Source organism: Panicum virgatum, chromosome 4N (genome assembly GCF_016808335.1).
Source record: "Panicum virgatum strain AP13 chromosome 4N, P.virgatum_v5, whole genome shotgun sequence".
In the NCBI taxonomy this organism is placed as follows: Eukaryota; Viridiplantae; Streptophyta; class Magnoliopsida; order Poales; family Poaceae; genus Panicum; species Panicum virgatum.
This window is the reverse complement of record NC_053148.1, coordinates 41649003-41666003: the sequence shown is the minus strand read 5'-3', so window position 1 is coordinate 41666003 and position 17001 is coordinate 41649003.

Below are 17001 nucleotides of genomic sequence, written 5' to 3'. Positions count from 1 at the left end.
CTCCTATGTTGCATGGCATCTTAAGGAGCAGGTACACGTAATTTGGTACTACCATAAACTTGGCTAGCGCTGGTCTTCCCAGGATAGCATGGTAGGAAGATTTGAAGTCAGCTACTTCGAATTTGATGTATTCTGTCCGGAAGTTCTGTTCTGTACCGAATGTGATAGGAGGAGTAACCAAGCCAATTAGTGTAGAGGAATTCCCGGGGATGATGCCGTAGAATGGAGCCTTACTTGGAGTGAGTAGACTCATATAGTTGAGGCCCATCTTAGCTAATGTGCTTGCGAAGATCGGGTTGAGCCCACTTCCGCCGTCGATGAGTACTCGAGTGAGCTTGGAGCCTTGGACGACTGGTTCGAGTACTAGCGGGAACTTTCTAGGTTCAGAGAAGTTGGTCCATTGATGAAGCGTCCCCTCATAAGAGAAGACTTAAATGTGATACAAAGCACCAGTCCCAGGAGGCTGATGCCACATTTATTACATCAGATGGTTCAAAACCGTACAAACCTTGGAGGACACTCGATACAGATAATGATAATAATTAACCAAGCTACGACATAACACCAGACCGCAAATCACATGGGGTCTAGCACGGGCTTAGAGTACTGCGACAGCGGAGGCATCTCGACAAGGACGGTTCCACAGGCAAGGTTGGGTGTAGAGCGATAACCCTACTCGGCGTCGTCTGGTACGAAGTCTGGGTCTTCTTCTGTAAAAAGTAAGAGTGGGGTGAGTACAAACGTACTCAGCAAGTCCAACCACACCCACGGAGGGGGTTATATTAGAATAATATGCATAGGTAAATCAAGGATAAGGTTACGGTTTAATTTGCAGAAAAACGATATTTTATGCAGGGGTTTATTTTATAGAAAACCTTTTAGAAATCAGTTTTTGCAGTAACACGGAGTTCAGGTTTTATAACTGCTACTGGACTCCCCGTCCGTCGTAGCACACGGCACAACTGCCGGACACAATTCCAAAACAACTCACACCAGCCCATCCCAAAGAAACACTAGTTATGTGACCACACCGTAACACGCCCAATACCGTGGGCACGGCTATTCGAATAGCTTTTAACTCTGCAGAGGTGTGCAACTTTACCCACAAGTAGGATACCACATCTCGAACGCCGTCGTGTCGGTGTAGATCCTAACATAGCCATTACCCACCATAGCTAAGCCTGGCTAGCCATCACGGGATGCACCAAGGGGTCATTGACCGTTCACTTAGGTATAACCGGGCATAAGTCACTCGGGGCTTATCCCTTTTCCTTAGTCACCCGTTGCTCTCAGCTCTCCTGATGGCTACCACAACAACTAGTGGGATTTATGCTACGTCGTTGCCCATTCAACGGTCGAGTGGTTTGCACGATAGTGGAGTTAGGTGAGATGACACACCAACTCGGTCCTTAGACACGACAAGATGGATATCTCCCTTCTTTGCCCTGCCACACAGGCATAAGCACACCAATCGGCAATTCACACAGAAATGCCGTCCATCCCGTCCATACTCATCTTTCGAAAATCCACATTTTATCCCTTCCCACACACACACATTTTCTTTATCAAATAAATCATATTATGAGTAAAGTCCTAAGCGTTCTAGTGTCGATTAACGTCCAAGCAAAATCAGACATTAATCTAGGTGGTCAAGGAATGGTTATCACAAATCAAGGGGTGGCTATCCAACCGTGTTTTCATGCAAACAAAACATATGCAATTTTATAAAGCAGGCCATGGGGTTGTGTTTATAAAAACTAGGACCGAAACATGCATCAAAGAATGGGATTGAACTTGCCGTCTTCAAAGCCTTCTGGGATGTCCTGTCCTTCGGGCTCGGGGTCGCGGAACGGGTCCTCGTTCTCCTGCTCATAGTACGGCTCGTTGACGGGCTCCCCTTTGTTCACTCCGTGGTCTACAGCGTACACAAACAAGCACACAATCAAAACACAGAAAATAAAGACCTATCGTTGAGCTCGAAACGGGGACACATAAAATATAGGGCATGGAGTGATGTTTTTGGGTGTGCTTCTAATGGCATGGTCAAAACTATATTAAGAGAGACGTGGTAAAGTTTTGGGTAGATCCGAGGTTGTTAGGCGCATAAAATGATAGGTCAAGGGAGTGTTTAGGGCCTAAACAGGGGTCTAGGGACTTAATTGTAATTAAGTTTAAGAAGGCAGGGGCTTGGTTTGCATTTTAGAAGTTTCTTGGGTTAATCTAAAAGAGTCAGGGGCTTATTTATAAATATTTTCATAAGGTGGGAGGGTCTGCTTTGAAATATAATAAAAGCTAGGGTTTCTTTTGCAAAAAGGGTCAAATGGTGGGGGGGTTTCTTTACTGAATAGGGGAAAAGCTAGGGGGTTTTGGGCATATTGCCCTGTCTTCTCCCTTCTCCCGCACCGAGATACAGGGGAGGGGGAGGCGCTCGTCGGCGGCGGCCGATGCGGCCGCTCTGGGCCTCGACGGCGGCTCGGGTAGAGGGGGAAAGGAGGAGGGGGTCCTGCTGGGTCGATCCCCAACCGCAGCTCGGTCCGAGGCGGCCTGAGATGGCCCGGCCACTGCGGCCGGCGGCGGCGGCGATGGCGGCTCTGGGCTGGTGTTCCAGAGGGGCGGCGGCGGCCAAGAGGGGGGGAAACCACTAGTGGGCCTCGGTGGTGCCCAAACCCACCTCAATTCGGGCCGAGGGTAGAGGAGAAGGGTGCTCCGCGGTGGCCGGCGGTGGTGATGGCCAGCGGTGGCGCTGCAGGCTAGAAAAGGAGGGCTTGGGTGGCGGAGTTGGCTATGGCGAGGGTGGTGGAGCTTGGGGGGTGCTCCGCGGTCCCTTTTATAGGCGGCCAAGGCGGTGGAGCGGGGAGCAAGCTCTGGGCGGCGTTAATGGCGACGAGGCCCACCCAGGTGACGCGATGGCACGACGCGGAGGCACTGGTGGGGCGTCAACGGTGATAGCGGGTGGGGTGAGCATTGGCGATGTGACGCCTCGGGCAGGCGGCGACTGCCGCAGGCGGCACCATGCCGAGGTCGTCGCCGCTGTGCCGCGTCAACGGCGGTCGGCCCGTACGCGGGCCGGGATGGAGCATGGCGCGCGGGCGAGCGGGGCTGGACGAAGTGGTTCTGCGAGCGTGGCCAGGCGGTGCGGGCGCGCGCGTCGCGGCGTGCAGGCCGATGGCCACGGCGTGGCGCGGGGCAGGTGGCCGTGGCACGGCACGGCTTGACGCGGCGAGCGCGTGCGAGGGGGCGTCCGGTGGCGGGTCGAGTGACGCCACGGCGCGCCCATGCCGAGCGCCGCGTTCGTGTGCGCGTTTGCGTGCACGGGTGAGCCGGGGGGCGGCGCGCGCGGGCTGGTATGCGAGGTGCCAGAGGCGACACGGCGGCGCGTGTTCGCGACACCGCGGCGTGGCGCGTCGGGGTGCTGAGCAAGCGGGGCACCGCTGGGGGCGCGCGCGGGAGTGGTCGAGCGGAGAGAGAGAGGAAGGGGGGGCCAGGCTAACCGGAGCGGAGCAGGCCGAGCGGGGGAGGGGCAGTGCAGCCGGACGGCACACGGGAGCGGGCAGAGCAGAGAGGGAGAAGGGCCGAGCACGCGGGGTAGGAGGAAGGAGAGAGAGAAAAGAAAAGAGAAAAAGAAAATGGGAAAAAGAAAAGAAAGAGAGAAAAAGAAAAAGGAGGGGAGAGGGAAATGGAGAGAGAGGAAGGGCGGGATTCGTGCCGACACAATGCGGCCCCGGCCTGCCACGCACGACGGTCGCGTGCGCTCGGCGGGATTCGCGGCGTGGTCTACGACTGGTCGGCCACGCGTGCGTCGCGCGGAGGGGAGGATGGGACAACGGGTGATCGGGACGGAGAAATGATCTCGGGATTTGGGGTTTAGGGTTTTAGAAGGATCTCGAGCTCAACGATGAAAATGCTTTTGGAGAGGAAAAGTATTTTATCGCGTGATTTAGCTTTGCTAGATTTTTGGGATGTTACAAACCTACCACACTTAAAATGAATCTCGTCCTCGAGATTCGGCTGGTTCTTAAATAGGTGGGGAAATTCCCTCTTCATAGCGTCTTCGCGTTCCCACGTAGCTTCTTCTATTCCGTGTCTGCTCCACTGAACTCTGCAAATCCGTACTTCGGAGTTTCTGGTTCTCCTGGTTACAGTATCCAGAATCTTGACTGGTATTTCCTGATATCGCAAGTCTGGCTGTAGATCTATCGATTCTAATGACACATGCTCTGCCTCGGATACCCTCAAACACCTTCTCAATTGCGAGACATGGAATACTGGGTGTATATCCGACATTTCTTCTGGTAGCTCCAGACGGTACGCCACTGCTCCGATTTTCTTCAGGACTCGGTATGGTCCAATGAACCGAGGGGCCAATTTTCCTTGCACCTGAAATCTTCGGGTTCCTCGGATGGGTGACACCTTGAGATACACGAAATCTCCTGGGTTGAAACTTATTTCTCGTCTTTTCTTGTCCGCATAGCTCTTTTCTCGGGACTGTGCTGCTTTTTAGCTTTTCTCTAATCTCGGTGACTCTTTCCTCTGCTTCCTTTATGAGTGCGGGGCCGACTAGGGCACGTTCTCTGACTTCCGACCACATCAGAGGGGTTCTGCATTTTCTTCCGTAGAGAGCTTCAAACGGTGACATGCCCAAGCTTGCTTGGTACCCGTTGTTGTATGAGAACTCGGCATAGGGTAAACTCTGTTCCCAATCCTTGCCATAAGTGAGGACACACGCTCTCAGCATATCTTCCATAATCTGGTTTACCCTTTCTGTCTGACCATCTGTCCGCGGGTGATAAGCGGAGCTAAAATCTAACTTGGTGCCCATGGCTTTATGCAAACTTGTCCAAAATCTAGAGGTGAACTGGGTCCCTCTATCTGAAACGATTCGGCTGGGCACTCCATGCAATTTCACTATGTTCTCTATATAGAGCTTGGCTAACTTCTCCCCGCCATAGCTGGTTCGTACGGGTATGAAGTGAGCTGATTTAGTAAGTCGATCCACTATTACCCATATGGAGTCATGTCCTTTCTGGGTTCTGGGCAATCCTACCACTAAATTCATTCCTATTTCATCCCATTTCCAAACCGGGATAGGTAGGGGTTGCAACAATCCTGCTGGCTTTTGGTGTTCAGCTTTGACCCTTTGACACGTATCACAGCGGGCGACAAATCGTGCAATATCCGCCTTCATTCCATCCCACCAATATTTTTGTCTTAGATCCATATACATTTTGGTGGATCCTGGGTGGATGGAGTAGGCTGAGTTGTGAGCTTCATCCATGATTATTTGCCTGAAATCTCCCTTCTGGGGCACACAAATCCTATCTTTATACCATAACGTCCCCTTATTATCCACTCTAAAATCTGGTGCCTTATTTTCTCCAGTCTGCCTTCGGATTTCCATCAGCCTCTTGTCCGATCTTTGTGCCTTTCTGATTCTGTCCTCTAGTGTGGATTGGACATTCAGTACTTGGCTGGTACCTCGAGGGACAATGTGCACATTTAATCGTGCCATTTCCTCTCGTAAATGGTCATTCTTGGGCCCGTAGGATTTCCGACTAAGGGCGTCGGCCACTACATTTGCCTTTCCGGGGTGGTAATGGATTTCCAGATTATAATCCTTAACCAACTCCAACCATCTCCTTTGCCTTAAGTTCAGATCCGGCTGGGTGAAAATGTTCTTTAGGCTCTTGTGGTCGGTATAGATTTCGCACTTATTTCCGATCAGATAATGCGTCCAAATCTTAAGTGCGTGCACTACGGCTGCAAGTTCCAAGTCATGGGTCGGGTAGTTCTGCTCATGAGACCTGAGCTGACGGGATGCATATGCAACGACTTTCCCATCTTGCATCAGTACACAGCCCAATCCTTGTCGGGACGCATCACAATAGATGACAAAATCCCGATGAATGTCCGGCAGGGTTAGCACTGGGGCCGTCGTCAATCTTTGCTTCAACTCCCGGAAGCTCCTTTCACACGACTCCGTCCAGGTGAACTTCTTTTCTTTCTTGAGCAGCTCTGTCATGGGCCGGGCTATCTTAGAAAATCCTTCAATGAATCTCCGATAATACCCAGCTAATCCAAGAAAACTTCTGATCTCACTCACGTTGGTCGGTGGTTGCCAGTTGGAGACTGCTTCGACCTTCTCGGGATCCACTGCTACTCCTTCCGCGGTCAGAATATGACCAAGGAAGGCTACTTTCTCCAACCAGAACTCACACTTGCTGAATTTGGCGTATAGCCTATGCACTCTCAGTTTCTCCAAAACTACCCTCAGGTGCTGTTCGTGCTCCTGAATACTCTTCGAGTAAATAAGTATGTCGTCAATGAAGACTACGACAAACTTATCTAGCTCGTCCATAAAAACTTTGTTCATGAGGTTCATGAAATAAGCAGGTGCATTTGTCAGTCCAAAAGACATCACTGTGAACTCAAACTGTCCGTATCAGGTGACAAAGGCTGTCTTCGGGATGTCGCTTTCCCTAATCTTGAGCTGAAAATATCCGGACCTCAGGTCAATCTTGGAAAAGTACTTGGCTCCTTTTAACTGATCAAAAAGGTCATCGATCCTAGGAAGGGGGTACTTGTTCTTGATGGTGACTTCGTTTAGTGCCCGGTAATCTACACACAACCTCATACTTCCGTCCTTCTTCTTGACAAATAGAACCGGGGCTCCCCAAGGTGATGAACTTGGCCTGATGAAACCAATCCGTTGTAGTTCTTCCAGCTGTTTCTTTAATTCTGCCAGCTCCGAGGCTGCCATCCTATAGGGTCTCTTGGCTATCGGGGCGGTTCCCGGAACAAGATCAATGACGAATTCTACGTCCCTATCTGGTGGCATACCGGGAAGTTCTTCGGGAAAGACATCGGGGTATTCATTCACTACTGGGACCTCTCCCAAGTTCTTGGTTTCCATACTGAATATCATCGGGTTTGCTCCGCTTTCCCGGGTGTGACAGGTCACTCGGACTCCCTCTGGGTTTGTTAGATGTACTACCTTGTCCGTACAACCTATGAGGCCATTGTGTTTGCTTAGCCAGTCCATTCCAAGGATCACATCTATCCCTTCTGACCTAAGTACTACTAGGTCTGCTAGAAACTCTACCCCACTTAAATTGATCCTTACCCGTAGACAACCCAGTTGACACCTGATGTCTCCTCCGGGCGTCCGGGTTAATAGGGGTGTTTTTAGTAGTACTGTAGGTATTTTATGTTTCTCCACAAAACTTGAGGATATGAATGAGTGTGATGCTCCAGAATTGAACAGTACTGTTGCAAGAGTTGAGCTGACTAGGTACTCACCGAGTACTACGCCCTGGGCTCCTTGAGCTTCCTGTGCGTCGATGTGGTTGACGCGGGCTCGTCCAAAAGACTGCTGGGGTTGCCTCTGCTAGTTGTTGTTGTTGTTGCTGTTGCCGCGGAGGGGCACTCGGTTGGCACCGGTTAGAACTGGCTTAGGTCCGTTCACTGTGTTGGAGAAAACTGATGTAGCCGGCTTGTTCTTGGCATAAGGACAGTCGGCAATGAAATGACCCGTCTCCCGACAGTTGAAGCAGGCCCTCACATTGCTGTTGTTGTTGGTGACCTGGCTTGCATTACTCTGAGGGGCCCTCATGGTGTTCTGGCTTCTGAGCTGGGTGTTAGGGGCCCGTGGTCCTGTCACTTGAGACTGAGTTCTGTATTGCATTGGGGCTTGGGACCTTGGTGCGTTGTAGCTGAAGCTTCTGGGCTTCTGGAAACGATCCTGCTGGCGTGCCTTGCTCTCCAAAAACTTGCGCTTGTTATCCTTTCTTTCATCGATCTTGGCCCTCTCTGTGAGGATTGCCTTGTTCATCAGGGTGTTGAAATCAGGGTAGATCTGAGGAGTGAGCAGGGTCCTGAGTTCTGGGTTTAGTCCCTTTTTGAACATATCCTGCTTTTTCTCGTCGTCGTTCACTTCTTCGGGTGCATAGCGAGCCAGCTCCATAAACTGGTGTGTATACTCTTCCACCGTCATATTCCCCTGCTGAAGTGCGCGAAATTCATCCACCTTGCGCTTCATGGTGGCCGAGGGGATGTGATAACGGCGGAATTCCCTCACGAATTCATTCCAGGTGATGGTGGAGGCATCTCGGGCAGCAGCGCAGTAATTCTCCCACCAGGCTAGGGCAGTCCCGGTGAGTTGATGTGCAGCCAGAAGGACTTTATCTCGATCCTGGCACCCAAATGGCTCGAGCTTCCTCTGGATCACGCGGAGCCAGTCATCTGCATCCAAGGGGTTGCTGGATCCGGCAAAAGTGGGTGGCTTGGCCCTCAGAAAAGCTGTTAGTTTGTCATTAAAGGTCTGCTCTCGTGGCTGCCTGTTCACTAGAGCATTGGCCAGTGTCTCCAGTATGAGAGTCTGGTTATGGATTATTTGTGCTAGATCCGTGAAGGGGGGTGGTGGTGGTGGTGGCAGCTGTGCACCAAGATTTTCTCCTCTTCCCTGACTCACTTCTTGTTCTTCCTGAGGATGGTTTTGCCCATCAGGGTGTACTCCTGCATCAGCGGCTGCAGGGTCCCTGACGCGGGAGGCCCTCTTGATGCTCCGGGAAACCATCTGCAGATCGAGTGGATTGGGACTAAGATTAGGTGATGTTTAAGTTGTTTAATCCGTATTTTTGAAAATGCAGTATCTTTCTACTGCCGAAAAGCACACAAGCACACAACATACCAAACAACAAGCACAACAACTTTATTACTGCAAAAGGGGGGGTACAACACGGGGCAAGGCCAAACGCGTACTACACGTCCGGGTACACAACTTCAAAAGAAAAGGGGTACAGAACTTCTTCGGGCCACACGGCTTCATCCCTTGACGGTTGCTAGCACATTAGGCAGACTCAACGGCTTGAGTGGGTTCCTCCCTCGGAAGGGAACTCACGTCCTCCGGGGAAATGAGTGGTCCTGGCTCGCCGTCCTCTAGATCTCCGTTTTCCCGGGGTTGCGTCGTGCCTTCTCTTGCGGCGGCGGCCGTAGACCTTCCAGGATTCTCGGGTGGGGCTAGTGGGTTTCCAACGAGTGGTCCCCATCCTATGACGGGTGTTCCGAGCAGAACATGGTCTTCTCCTATTACCGGGACTGGAGTTCCACCACTAGCCCATTCTTGCATACGCTGGTCCCGGGCTTGCTTGAGGCTCTCCTGAGCAACTGCCTCACTGCTGACCGCTACTGCGGCTCTTGCCTCGGCTTGGACTGCTCGGATCTGTTGCAGACTCACCGCGAGCTCCGCTTGCTCGGCTCGATGGGTCTGATCCCTCAGCAAGTTGGCTTGCTCGTCAAAGAGCTGATCCAAGGAGGCTAAGTAAGTAGCCACTTGGTACAGGAGGACTTCTTCATGGCGGCGCCGTTCCAGGCTTCTCATTCGAGCTTCCCAAACTGGAGTTCTGATGGCCGGTGGAAAGAATCTCATTGGTGTGGGGGCGAGGTGTCTTTCGAAAATCCGGCACAGGTAACGAAGTGCTTTCCTGACGGCTAGGGGATAGGTGTCCTGGTGCCTAAACCCTGTAGCGGTCACTCGCCATGACTTGATGTCGGGGTAGCGGTCACTTCTGGCGACGACTAGGATCACCCTGCAGCGGAGAGTGCCATGATGCTCGTACTCTCTGCTATAGTACCTTGGACGTTCCCTGACGCCAAGGCTTTCCAAGGCGTTGATCAACAGGCTGGGGAAGCCAGGTGCAGCTTGGCAATCGCCCTGGGTCCATCCTTCCTCAGCCATCTGAAAACAAGGATAGGGTGAAAAAACTTGCACTAATATTTGAGGTACACAAAAGGGGTAGATGACATTTATTATAACATGGTGGGGTACAACTTCATGGGTACACGATTATTAGGGCAAAAGTTCTAGCTTGGGTGCTACTCCTATCATGGGGATTTTTCCTCGATCTTAAGAGGGCGCTTCTTCAGTGGGAGATACTGATCCATCATGTCATCCTCGGTCTGAGTTCCTTTATCCCAGTGGGTTTCTTCAGGTTCTTCTTCTTCAGTTTGAGTTCCAACATCCCAATGGGTTTCCATGGGCTCTTCCTCTTCGGTCTGAATGCCTACATCCCATTGAGCCTCTTCGGGTTCCTCTTCTTCGTCCTCCTCTATCCATCCACCTATTCCCCAGCGAGCCTCGTACCTCCGCATTCGGGCTTGGAGAGCGGCTAGAGAATTCTCGGCGCGTGTGACTCTTGCCTGTTGTTCTTCCAGTTCTGCCTCCTTTTCTTCCATTTGGACTTGGAGGGCGGCTAAGGAATACTCGGCATGTACGGTCCTCGACCGTTGTTCATCCAGCTCCTGGGTTGCCTTTTCTGCTCTATGGATTTGCTGCTTCAGTTGTGCTGCTTGCTCTCGGTAGAGCTCATCCAGGCCGGTGAGATAAATGGATAGGTGGGATACTGTGTCTTCCAGGTCTTCTTCTTCTCTTCCAAGTCCTCTCATCCTGGCAATCCATGTGCGTCCTCTTCCTTCAGTCGGCGGGAAAAATCCCATAGGAGTCCGCTGGAGGTGATGCCTGTAGATCACACGTAAACGTCGTAGGGCTTTGCGGGCGGCTTTTCGATAAGTGTCCGGGAAACGGAATCCAGTGGTGGAGATGAACCAAGGGTCCACATCAGGATAGCGGGTGCTTCTTGCTATGAAGATCATCAGGTCACACCGAAGAGTGCCTTGGAGTCGTACTCCCGGTAAAGAAACTCTGGCGGATCCACAACTCCAATGCGTTCCAGGCTGAGTATCAACAACTTAGGAAGGCCGGGCTCTGCGAAACAGATTCCGCCGATCCATCCATTATCAGCCATCTGGAATAGGGCAAGAACCAAAGGTAAGTGTTTGTGTGAGGAAAGGATTAAAGATAGAAAAGTCCTAAGGTGAAAGGTCCTGAAAACGGGTTTCGCTCCTAGGGTCACGTCCTACGGCCAATCTACGGCTCTGATACCACCTGAAGCGTCCCCTCATAAGAGAAGACTTAAATGTGATACAAAGCACCAGTCCTAGGAGGCTGATGCCAAATTTATTACATCAGATGGTTCAAAACCGTACAAACCATGGAGGACACTCGATACAGATAATGATAATAATTAACCAAGCTACGACGTAACACCAGACCGCAAACCACATGAGGTCTAGCACGGGCTCAGAGTACTGCGACAGCGGAGGCATCTCGAAAGGGCCGGTTCCACAGGCAAGGTTGGGTGTAGAGCGATAACCCTACTCGGCGTCGTCTGGTACGAAGTCTGGGTCTTCTTCTGTAAAAAGTAAGAGTGGGGTGAGTACAAACGTACTCAGCAAGTCCAACCACACCCACGGAGGGGGTTATATCAGAATAATATACATAGGTAAATCAAGGATAAGGTTACGGTTTAATTTGCAGAAAAACGATATTTTATGCAGGGGTTTATTTTATAGAAAACCTTTTAGAAATCAGTTTTTGCAGTAACACGGAGTTCAGGTTTTATAACTGCTACTGGACTCCCCGTCCGTCGTAGCACACGGCACAACTGCCGGACACAATTCCAAAACAACTCACACCAGCCCATCCCAAAGAAACACTAGTTATGTGACCACACCGTAACACGCCCAATACCGTGGGCACGGCTATTCGAATAGCTTTTAACTCTGCAGAGGTGTGCAACTTTACCCACAAGTAGGATACCACATCTCGAACGCCGTCGTGTCGGTGTAGATCCTAACATAGTCATTACCCACCATAGCTAAGCCTGGCTAGCCATCACGGGATGCACCAAGGGGTCATTGACCGTTCACTTAGGTATAACCGGGCATAAGTCACTCGGGGCTTATCCCTTTTCCTTAGTCACCCGTTGCTCTCAGCTCTCCTGATGGCTACCACAACAACTAGTGGGATTTATGCTACGTCGTTGCCCATTCAACGGTCGAGTGGTTTGCACGATAGTGGAGTTAGGTGAGATGACACACCAACTCGGTCCTTAGACACGACAAGATGGATATCTCCCTTCTTTGCCCTGCCACACAGGCATAAGCACACCAATCGGCAATTCACACAGAAATGCCGTCCATCCCGTCCATACTCATCTTTCGAAAATCCACATTTTATCCCTTCCCACACACACACATTTTCTTTATCAAATAAATCATATTATGAGTAAAGTCCTAAGCGTTCTAGTGTCGATTAACGTCCAAGCAAAATCAGACATTAATCTAGGTGGTCAAGGAATGGTTATCACAAATCAAGGGGTGGCTATCCAACCGTGTTTTCATGCAAACAAAACATATGCAATTTTATAAAGCAGGCCATGGGGTTGTGTTTATAAAAACTAGGACCGAAACATGCATCAAAGAATGGGATTGAACTTGCCGTCTTCAAAGCCTTCTGGGATGTCCTGTCCTTCGGGCTCGGGGTCGCGGAACGGGTCCTCGTTCTCCTGCTCACAGTACGGCTCGTTGACGGGCTCCCCTTTGTTCACTCCGTGGTCTACAGCGTACACAAACAAGCACACAATCAAAACACAGAAAATAAAGACCTATCGTTGAGCTCGAAACGGGGACACATAAAATATAGGGCATAGAGTGATGTTTTTGGGTGTTCTTATAAGGGTAAAGTCCATTTTTGGCCATCCAACTCTTGCCTGAGTTTGATTTTGGCCATCCAACTCCAAAACCGGGTAGCCTTGACCATCCAACTCTCAAAACCGGTCACATTTGGCCATCCTGGTGGTTTTGAGTGTGGTTTTGCTGACGTGGACGCCACATGGCTATGGGCCCACCTGTCAGCCCTCCTCTCCCCCTTCTCTCTCTTTCTTCTCTCCTCTCCCTCACCCTCCCCTGTTCTGTGCCGCGGCAGAGGCCGCCGGCACAGGTGGCCGGCGATGCCTGACGGCCAGGCCACGCCAAGGACGACGCCCCGACCAGCCTGCGCCCGCCACCGCCCCGTCCCATCCCATCGCCTCGGCCACGTCTCGGCCATGCGCGAGCCCTCCCGGCGCGCCGCACGCGGCCTTGCCGGCCACCACGACGAGCGTTGCGCCCTTCACCCCGCGCCCTCCCCTACCCAGCTCTCCCCTCCCTCACTTGCTTCGCGTCGACGCCTCCCGCTTCCCTCTCCACTCCTCTTCCCTCCCAGAGCCAAGCCGAGTTCCTCTCGGAGCCCAAAACGGCGCCGCTGCCGCTAGGCTGCCGCGGGAGTAGTGTCCAGCCAGCGAGCGAGCGCGGCGGCCGGCAGGGGTAGGCGGCCAGGAGGCTAGTGGAGCTGGCCAAGGGCACGGTGAAGCTCACCGGCCAAGCTCAGCGTGGGGAGCGGCGGCGAGGAGGCGGGTCGACGACGTCCAGCGGCGGTGGCGATGGAGCTCCGCTGAGGACGACCTGCGGTAGGGGAATCGACCGGGTGAGGACTGGAATCGGGCGAGGAGAGGACGGGGAAGCTCCCTGCACAAGAAATTGAAGGGAACCTCACCGGAGACGACAAATTGAGGGCGGCCGGCGGTGGGGGAGAAGGTTGCGCCGCCCCCGCCCCCTGCTCTCCCGGGATCGAGGGCGGCATAGAGGAGCAGGGAGGCCCGCGGGGCGAGCAGGGGCAGGGACGCATGGACGGCACCCCGAGGTCCTCGAGGAACGCGCGGGAAGGCGAGCGGGCGGCCCCTCCGAGCGACGGCGGCGAGTGCGGGCGGCGGCGACGGGGCAGCCTCGAGCTCAGGCCATGGCCGGGGCTCGGCGCGTGGCAGCGGCCTGCCCTGCCAGCACCGCTCGAGCTCCGCCGCGGGCCCGCACCGCCGGCCTGGCAAGCTGGAGAGGCGCGCGGGGGCAGGGCGGCGGCTGATGCAGGGTGAGAGGAGGGGGAGAGGAGAGAAGAAAGAGAGAAGGGGGAGAGAAGGGCTGACAGGTGGGCCCCACCACCATGTGGCGTCCACGTCAGCAAAACCACAATCAAAACCACTAGGATGGCCAAATGTGACCGGTTTTGAGAATTGGATGGTCAAGAATACCCGGTTTTGGAGTTGGATGGCCAAAATCAAACTCGGGCAAGAGTTGGATGGCCAAAAATAGACTTTACCCTTCTTATAATGGCATGGTCAAAACTATATTAAGAGAGACGTGGTAAAGTTTTGGGTAGATCCGAGGTTGTTAGGCGCATAAAATGATAGGTCAAGGGAGTGTTTAGGGCCTAAACAGGGGGTCCAGGGACCTAATTGTAATTAAGTTTAAGAAGGCAGGGGCTTGGTTTGCATTTTAGAAGTTTCTTGGGTTAATCTAAAAGAGTCAGGGGCTTATTTATAAATATTTTCATAAGGTGGGAGGGTCTGCTTTGAAATATAATAAAAGCTAGGGTTTCTTTTGCAAAAAGGGTCAAATGGTGGGGGGGTTTCTTTACTGAATAGGGGAAAAGCTAGGGGGTTTTGGGCATATTGCCCTGTCTTCTCCCTTCTCCCGCACCGAGATACAGGGGAGGGGGAGGCGCTCGTCGGCGGCGGCCGATGCGGCCGCTCTGGGCCTCGACGGAATGGTTGAGGAGAAAAGGTTTCTCTCCCCCGAACCCCCTCTCTTCCAAAAGCAATGGAATGGTTGAGCCAACTCTATCGAAAGGTTTGGAAGGCTCAACCAACTATCTTTCACCTGCGGCGGGCCAACCAACTCTTCACTCTCTCTGGGACCGGCACTCTACCTTAGTGTTCGAGATGCCAGTCCCAGGTTTTGGTATCCATCTCATTAGGAGATTATTCTTTTTTGAAAAGAGTTCACTCTACGGAAGACTTCCATCCCCGAGATAGAAGATCTTCCTTCGAGCTCCTTTCATTTAAAGAATAAGATAGCTTCCAGAACGGCGTCTCCTGCTTACGGGAAATTCCATTTAAGAATTTAATACTTTTTCCTACTTTCCCGAAAGCAGGAGAGTAGCCCTCGCCCCGGAGGGTGGTATAGTTCTTTGGGGTTTTGTTATATGGAATGGTTGAGCCTACTATATAAAGTGTTGGAAGGCTCAACCTACTAGCTTGTCCCTCCGGGGGCTCTATTCCGCTATCGCTGTGGCCTCCACTATCGTTCCGGTCTTACCCTCCCTCGAGTCCGATCTCGGTCGGGCGCTTAGGCAGGGTCCCGATACCAATACCGATATTTATCGAGGGCTCGGGGTAGAGGGGAAAAGGAGGAGGGGGTCCTGCGGGGTCGATCCCCAACTGCAGCTCGGTTCGAGGCGGCCTGAGATGGCCCGGCCACTGCGGCCGGCGGCGGCGGCGATGGCGGCCCTGGGCTGGTGTTCCAGAGGGGCGGCGGCGGCCAAGAGGGGGGGAAAGCACTAGTGGGCCTCGGTGGTGCCCAAACCCACCTCAATTCGGGCTGAGGGTAGAGGAGAAGGGTGCTCCGCGGTGGCCGGCGGTGGTGATGGCGAGCGGTGGCGCTGCAGGCTAGAAAAGGAGGGCTTGGGTGGCGGAGTTGGCTATGGCGTGGGTGGTGAAGCTTGGGGGGTGCTCCGCGGTCCCTTTTATAGGCGTCCAAGGCGGTGGCGCGGGGAGCAAGTTCTGGGCGGCGTTAATGGCGATGAGGCCCGCCCAGGTGACGCGATGGCACGGCGCGGAGGCACTGGTGGGGCGTCAACGGTGACAGCGGGCGGGACGAGCATTGGCGATGTGACACCTCGGGCAGGCGGCGACCGCCGTAGGCGGCGCTGTGCCGAGGTCGTCGTCGTTGTGCCGCGTCAACGGCGGTCGGCCCGTGCGCGGGCCGGTATGGAGCATGGCGCGCGGGCGAGCGGGGCCGGACGAAGTGGTTCTGCGAGCGTGGCCAGGCGGTGCGGGCGCGCGCGTCGCGGCGTGCAGGCCGATGGCCACGGCGTGGCGCGGGGCAGGTGGCTGTGGCGCGGCACGGCTTGACGCGGCGAGCGCATGCGAGGGGGCGGCCGGTGGCGGGTCGAGTGACGCCACGGCGCGCCCATGCCGAGCGCCGCGTTCGTGTGCGCGTTTGTGTGCACGGGTGAGCCGGGGGGCGGCGCGCGCGGGCTGGCAGGCGAGGTGCCAGAGGCGACGCGGCAGCGCATGTTCGCGACACCGCGGCGTGGCACGTCGGGGTGCTGAGCAAGCGGGGCACGGCCGGGGGCGCGCGCGGGAGTGGTCGAGCGGAGAGAGAGAGAGAGAGAGAGAGGAAGGGGGGCCAGGCTAACCGGAGCGGAGCAGGCCGAGCGGGGGAGGGGCAGTGCGGCCGGGCGGCGCACGGGAGCGGGCAGAGCAGAGAGGGAAGAGGGGTAGGAGGAAGGAGAGAGAGATAAGAAAAGAGAAAAAGAAAATGGGAAAAAGAAAAGAAAGAGAGAAAAAGAAAAAGGAGGGGAGAGGGAAATGGAGAGAGAGGAAGGGCGGGATTCGCGCCGACGCGATGCGGCCCCGGCCTGCCACGCGCGACGGTCGCGTGCGCTCGGCGGGATTCGCGGCGTGGTCTACGGCTGGTCGGCCACGCGTGCGTCGCGCGGAGGGGAGGATGGGACAACGGGTGATCGGGACGGAGAAATGATCTCGGGATTTGGGGTTTAGGGTTTTAGAAGGATCTCGAGCTCAACGATGAAATTGCTTTTGGAGAGGAAAAGTATTTTATCGCGTGATTTAGCTTTGCTAGATTTTTGGGATGTTACAAACGATCTTCCCTGGAGAAGGTAATGGGGAACTCGCTGTATTTCAGTGGCCTCTGAATTGCTGGCTTGACTGAGAGGATCTCTCTGAGTAGGAGCTTCTGGACTCGCTTGGAGAAGCTGGGATCTCCTCCAAATATGACGTTGACGTCGTTCGGTTGCTATTGAAAACCATCAGGGTCTTTCTTGTCGTCTTCATCATCTTTGTTCTGTTTTTTTAGGAGCGTCTGCAGGTGCCGACTGGAAGGATTTGCACAGAATCGTGCATTCCCACATCGAGTGGTTGCTCTTGGGGTGGATTGGACATCTCTTGTTGTGAAGAATCTTGTCAAACTGGTCTTGCGGCTTGTCGCCCTTCTTACCACGCGGGGTGCGATCCATAGTGCCAACTGTGTTGTCAGACTTGCGTTTACGCA